Source organism: Chionomys nivalis, chromosome 1, assembly GCF_950005125.1.
Source record: "Chionomys nivalis chromosome 1, mChiNiv1.1, whole genome shotgun sequence".
Taxonomy (NCBI): domain Eukaryota; kingdom Metazoa; phylum Chordata; class Mammalia; order Rodentia; family Cricetidae; genus Chionomys; species Chionomys nivalis.
In genome coordinates this window covers 88,116,347-88,123,980 of record NC_080086.1, presented here as the reverse complement: position 1 = coordinate 88,123,980, position 7,634 = coordinate 88,116,347, and positions in this window count along the sequence as shown.

Below are 7,634 nucleotides of genomic sequence, written 5' to 3'. Positions count from 1 at the left end.
AGGCAATAAGAGGTTATAACTAATGGGCCAGACAGTGTTTAAAAGAATACAGTTTCCATGTAATTATTTTTGGTAAAGCTAGCCGGTGTGGGAGCCGGGTAGGGGGGGCGCAAATTGATGCGGCGTAATAACCAGGCTAGCTTAATATGAAACAGCAAAATTTAATGAAGGGATAGGTTACAACACCAGGGATCCAGGGATGGGCAGGAAATACAAGAAGGGACCAGTGGGGCTCATGCCTGCCAGATTTATATGTAAACATTAGCCCAAGGCGAACACTCCCCCTTGGGCTGGGCTTCCCCCACACCATTTCAGGCACCCTCTCCTCTGCTGCCCAAGGAACAAGCTGGGGACATCTCCTTGGACACCTGGGAACCCCTCCAGTGTCATGTCTCTTTCCAACCTTAAGAATAACATATAGTTATCCTCCTGGATATTGGAAGTGGACAATATTGCAGGAAAGGGGTTGGGGTCATGGGGGTGGGGGTTGGGTGGGGATAAGGGGAGATGGGGAAAGAGAAGAGAGAAGGGGAGGATGGGGAGAGCTTGAGAGAATGGGATGGTTGGGATGGAGGAGGGGTGGAGGAGGGAGCAGGGAAGTAGATATCTAAATTTCTACTTTTAAAACCTCACAATGATAAAATTTTAACACATGAAACCTTGAGGGACATTTGAGCCATATCCAAATCATAACACATAAATAGGAGAGTGAGGTTTTTTCCTCCATGATAACAATATTAAATCAAAAAATAATCACCAAAAGGCATCGTAGACCAATAGTTTCTTTCTCCTTTCCTCGAGCTTGAAGGTGAATTCCTAAACCTGACTGAATTCCCGTGTGTGTGCACTTGCCTGCTTAGACCAGCAGAGGGTGTGTATTCGCATGCTTTATCACTGGCCACATCATTCTTTTGAGGCAGGTTTTCTCCCTGAAAATCTGGAGTTTATGTTCCTAAACTAAGCTGGCAGTCAACAAACTCTATTGATCTTCTCATCTTTGTCCCCAAGTCCCTCACAGTGCTGAGGCCACAGGTGTGGGAGACAATGCCTTGTTAGGCGGGTGCTTGACTTGGGTCATAATCATGGCTACACAGTAAGAACTTTTAGCCCCTGAGCCATCTCCCTAGCTCTCAGCTCCTGATTTCTTTCTTCATTATCCAACATAGTGAATAACCTTAAAGTATCAGGAACAATGATGTAAACCTTCCTTTCTCAACCTTACCACTTTAAACAAGGGAATGGCAATCCAGAACTGATGTCACTGGTCAGTGTCATCTCAACTCTAGCCAGGAAATTCTGTACCTCCAGTCAATCATTGTTTCTATAGTTTATGTTTAGCAGTTGTGTTCCTAACTCAGGCCCTATAGCATTTTCATCCCTTTTCCTCACATTAAAAATTAAAGCTTAACGAACAGTAAAAGACAAAGATGGATTAATTTAACAGGAGACTCTGGTCTTGGCGATAATAAACACAGTTTAGCCAGCTGGGTTTTTGGGAAATTAGATTATCTTTTACAAATTTTTGTTCACTTTCAAAGAGGCCAAACGTTATTTCCTGTCAGCTTTCTTTTTTTCTTTTTTTAAAAAATTTGTATTGCTTTATAAATAATACCATTCAAAAATTCTACTTCCTCTCCTCCTCCCATTTCCCTCCTGCTCCCCCACTCACCCTCCCCTTTCCTTCTCTAATCCTAAAAGAGTGCAGGATATGCTGCCCTGTGGAAAGTCCAAGGCCCTACCCCCTTCATTCAAGCTTAGAAAGGTATACATCCAAATAGCATAGGATTCCAAAAAGCCAGTACATGCAGTAGAAAAAAATCCCAGTGCCATTATTGTTGACTTCTCATTCCCCATTGTCAGCCACATTCAGAGAGTCCAGTTTGATCCCATGCTTGTTCAGTCCCAGTCCAGCTGGGAGTGTTTGGATGCACTCTTCGTTCATTTCCTCCCCCCCCCCCCCGTATTTTCTTCTTATTTTGTATTTATTCTTCTCTCATACAATTTATCCTCACCACAGCCTCCCTTCTCTCCATTCCTATCAGTTCAAACTCCGGTTACATGCTCCCCCAGCTACACTGTTCCTCCGTTTCCACTCAGGAAAGAGTGTTGCTCACTGGGATATCAATTTAAAATGAAATAACAAGATGTTGTAAGACTAGGCACAAACTCTCAGATCAAGATTGGATGAGGTAACCCAGTAGGAGAAAAAGCGGCACATTCTTTTTTTTTAATTGACTATGTTAAAGGTCCTCTAATATTGTTAATCTTAACAAATGGTTGCATTTGTTTATATTCCTTTAAATTCTACTCTTGTTTTTTTTTATTATTTCTTCTCATGAACTTTATTTGGATATTGTTTGTACTTGATTTTCCTGTTACTAAGTTTCATCACTGAGTTATTTATTTCTGATATTTCTGATTTTTTAATTTTACATTTAGATCTATAAATGTCCTTAGTACTGCTTATAAATGTGCCAAAAAGATTTGGCTGCATTTTTATTTTTGTGTCATCTAGAAATGTATTTCTTTAATCTCTTTAATTTATTTATCATTAATCAGTTATATAAACTTCATAAACTTAAATATACCTTAATTTAAAATTTAATTAATATTGTAAAAGTTTATAGTCTATAGGAAACCTGTGGTACCTTTAAGACTAGACACCACTGCTGAGTGAAAGGATGGAAGAAAATATTTTCCAAACTAATGAGATAAGGAAACAAGCAGGTTTCGCTATCTTATCATATTGTCTTGCTTGGGATTTGCTAACATGACTTGGATTTTGGACTCCTTCTTGAAGTGTGATCCTAATTAGTCTTTTCAATAAAAACTCATAATCAGATATCATGGTAAATCTGAAAGATACGTGAAGCAAAGAAGCATCCACAGTCACTTCTTATCTTTTCTACTCCTCAAAATGAAAGAACTTAGATCATCTCTCCCACCAGCATTATCACTTCCTCTCTGTCTGGACAGACATTCAGACCTCTATGACTGGCTAGTGGCTAACTCCATCCTCTGATCTCTGGGTTACCCTTATTTGTCAGAAGACAAATAAAATATTACAAAATTTCCCCTTTTTTATCTAACATAAAGAAAGTTGTAATTAATAGAGAAAGACAATAAGGACAATAACTATATAAAATAAGGACAATAACTATATACAAAAGGACAATAACTATATTTAATAAATATAGTCAATAATTATATTAACAATGTATAGTCCTTTAGCATTTTTTTTCTTTTTTCTTTTGTTTTATCTTATTATTTTATTAGCAAATGAATGTGAAGTCCTTTAAAATTTGACAAAATCAAAGAAAACACTTTATTATTTTTCTTATCATGGTAAATCCAAAAGGTTGTACCTAATTCACCTTCTATTGCAATTTGTATTACCAATCAAAATCAATCTTATTATGTCTCTACACATTATCCATTTATTTTTTGTAAGTTTCTTTCTGAATTTGTTAACAAGGAAAACTATAAGTATATAATCTTCAACTCATTCAGAGGCCTGAGAAAATAATATTACCTGAGTAAACAGGGAGGACAAGAAAGTGACTTTAAAAAAAGGTTAGAAATGACAGGAGCAGCTGGGAACCTTGTCAGTCACCAAAGGATTCTCTGTAATTTGGGAATATCCATCTTCAATTTACAGGCCTAGATTATCTGACAGACATTTTTTGTAAAGCAGGATTTTTTGAAGTGCTGTCCTACCTTGTTTTGGCAAAGTTCAGCAGTCACTTTTTTGTGTGTCTGCTTGTACAACTTGGACAGTATATTGTCAGCAGCCAAGAAAAGCATTCTCATGCACACTGCCTACATTTTTCCAAAAAAATGTTAACTCCATATGGAGTCTCTTTGACTCCCATCTCTGGAGTAGATTGGTGTTGCGAGGCATAGCAGATGTGTCCTACTGTTATAAAAAAAACCTGTGTTATTAAAACAACTCAGGTGTCATATTTTGTACATTTCTGAAATGTCTGGAGACAACCTCTCTAGCTAAACTATATCTCTGTTTGACCTTGAAAATATTCCATGACTACATTTTCAAATGTAATGCATGACTACCTGTATTTCTATATTATCCTAAATAGTTTGTAATAATAATTTTCAAAAACTAAAATTGCATTACATTGTTAAGTGAGCTATATTGGTACAATACCTTGAACAAGGGTAGAAATGTATGAGCAGTATGATTTATTAAAAATAACTTCAATTTGTATAAGTATATATAAAATTCATATCAATGTAAAATAATTAAGACTAGTAGCAAAATTTAAGGATTAAAAATAGATTTAGTAATCTACCTCTTTATCCTATCATTTCTACAACATATGTACAGTTAAACAAAAATAACCTCAATTTTATAACATTAGACAAAAATCCAAGTCAATGTAAAATATTTAAAACTAGTAGTTGCCTTAGGTTTAAAAGTAGATTTATTCTATCATATCGATATTCTCCTTTTTACTTTTGAAGAAGAATGCTGAATCTCATCTCCTTTGTCCAGTTTTTTTTTTTTTCTGACCATTGCCAATAACAACTTGTGACCCTCCCCTAAAATATACATAACCCATTGAATGACCATAAACTTCCTACCCCATTTATGGGGAATACAGTCATCATGTTTTTAGCTTTCTTCCTTCTGCCTGGCGTCAATCACATCTTTAGACGATGCTGAAAAAAAATGGGATAATCATCAAATCCAGAGAGAAATAGCAGTATCATTTATTGTCCACTCTATATAATGGAAAAGTGCAGCACTTATTTCAAGCTCTGCCAAGAGCAGTGTGTGAGGCTGTATCTTCTCAAATAGCCATCTTGAAATTGTTCTGAGCAGTTTGTAGTCAAAAGCCTATCTTTAGGTCGTGTTTGTCAGCTTAGTGCATTATTATAGTTGAGGTGGAATCATTGTTGTGAAATTCCATTCTTCCTTTGGAAACTCCAGAGGTTGCTGATAAGGATGGTCATGGCACACTGTAGAAAATTCAAACATTTTAAATGTCATACACAGCAGATCACAAAGATATAAAAAGACCATAATTTGTTATGTATATCCAGAGTACAAAATCTTAGTTCCAAGTTACTTGATAGAGAATCAAACCTGAGATTATATACAGAAAGCTAGATAATACCCTTTTCTAGAATTAGTTAGTATTGTACATGACTGTTAATATCATGACAAAACATATATGTATTTCTTATAAGTTTTGAGATAATATTTGTACCCTAACAAAAGTTGTAGAGTAAAAATTAATGTCAAAGAATTATGAGATTAGTAGAAATAAAATAATACCTATTTTTAGATTTGCTTCTGTCCAATATCAGGTGGCTCTTCTGACATGAGACAGAGACTTTGGATTATCCTTTTAATGAGTAGGCTTGGGTTTAGAGAAGTAGAGAGCCACACTCCAATTCTAAAGATAGTTTTAATTTTTAATTGAACTGGAACTACCAAAAATCATTTGCATTATGTATCTGTAAAGAAAAGCAGAAACAACCATTTGTAGAGATTTATAATTTTTTTTGCCTGTTTGAGATGTGATATACTAATATGTCAATTGAGTCTTTTACATCGGACATTTTTTTCTGGATGATTTATTCTTTTTCTTTAGATATATCATTTTCCCAATGGTCTTCAGATTCTATTTTATTTATTTATTAAAAATGTCCACCTCTTCCCCACCACCCATTTCCCTCCCACTCCCCCACTCCTTCTTCTCCTCCCTCTCCAGTCTTAAGAGCAATCATGGTTCCCTGCCCCATGGGAAGTCCAAGGTCCTCCCCCATCCATCCAGGTTTAGGAAGGTGAGCATCCAAACAAACTAGGTTCCAACAAAGCCAGTCCATGCAGTAAAATCAAAACCCTCTGCCATTGTCCTTGACTTCTCAGTCAGCCCTCATTGACAACCACATTCAGAGAGTCTGGTTTGATCACATGCTCCATCAGTCCCAGTCCAGTTAGCCTTGGTGAGCTCCCATTTGCTCAGACCCACCATCTCAGTGAGTGGACACACCCTTCGCAGTCCTGACTTCCTTGCTCATGTTCTCCCTCCTTCTGCTCCTCATTTGAACCTTGAGAGCTCAGTCTAGTGCTCCAATGTGGGTCTCTGTCTCTATCTTCATCCCTCACCAGATGAAGGTTCTATGGTGATATGCAAAATATTCATCAGTGTGTCTATGGGAGAAGGCTAGTTCAGGAACCCTCTCCTCTGCTGCAATTGAACTTAGCTGGGGAAATCCCTTGGACACCTGGAAACCCCTCTAGAGCCAAGACCCTAGCCAACCCTAAAATGGCTCCCTTGGTTAGGATAACTTATTCCCTGCTCCCATATCCACCCTTCCTCCATCTCAATTATCCCATTCCCACAAGCTCTCCCCAATCCTCCACTTCTCCCTTCTTTCTCCCACTCTCCCCTTCTCCCCAATCCACACCCACCTCCATGTTCCCAACTTTTGTCCAGCGATCTTATCAACTTTCAATATCCAGGAGGATAACTATATGTTTTTTTTGGGGGGGGGTTCACCTTCTTATTTTGCTTCTCTAGGATCATGAACTATACACTCTATGTCCTTTGTTTATGGCTAAAATCCGCTTATGAGTGAGTAATTACCATATTCCTCTTTTTGGGTCTGGGTTATCTCACTCAGTAAAGTGTTTTCTATTTCCATCCATTTCCATGCAAAATTCAAGATGTCATTGTTTTTTAATGATGGGTAGAACTCTAATGTATATATGTGCTACACCTTCTTTATCCATTCTTCTATTGGGGGCACCTAGGTTGTTTCCAGATTCTGGCTATTACAAATAGTACTGCTATAAACATAGTTGCACAAATGTTTTTGTAGTATGATTGGCCATCTCTTAGGTATATTCCCAAGAATGGAATTGCTGGATCCTAAGGTATGTTGAGTACCAGTTTCCTGAGAAACCACCATACTAATTTCCAAAGTGGTTGCACTAGTTTGCATTCCCACCAGCAATGGATGAGTGTTCCCCTTACTCCACAACCACTCCAGCATAGGCTATCATTGCTGTTTTTGATTTTAGTCGTTCTGGCAGGTGTAAGATGGTATCTCAAAGTTGTTTTGATTTGCATTTCCCTGATCGCTAAGGAAGTTGAGCATAACCTTTAGAGTCTCTTGGCCATTTGACCTTCTTCTGTTGAGAATTCCCTGTTCAGTTCAGGACCCCATTTTTTAATTGGGTTAATTAGAGTTTTAATGTCTAGTTTCTTAAGTTAGTTATATATTTTGGAGATCAGACCTTTGTCTGATGTGGGGTTAGTGAAGATTTCTCCCATTCAGTAGGTTGCCTATTTGTCCTAAAGACAGTGTCCTTTACATTACAGAAGCTTCTTAGTTTCAGGAGGTCCCAATTATTCATTGTTGCTCTTATTGTCTGTGCTACTGGGGTTATATGTAGGAATTGGTCTCCTGTGCACATGTGTTGCAATCTACTTCCCACTTTCTTTTCTATCCAATTCAATGTGGTCAGATTTATATTGATGTCTTTAATCCATTTGTACTTGAGTTTTGTGCATGGTGATAGATATGGATCTATTTTCATTCTTCTACATGTTGAAATCCAGTTATGCCAGCACCATTTGTTAAAAATGCTTTCTTTCTTC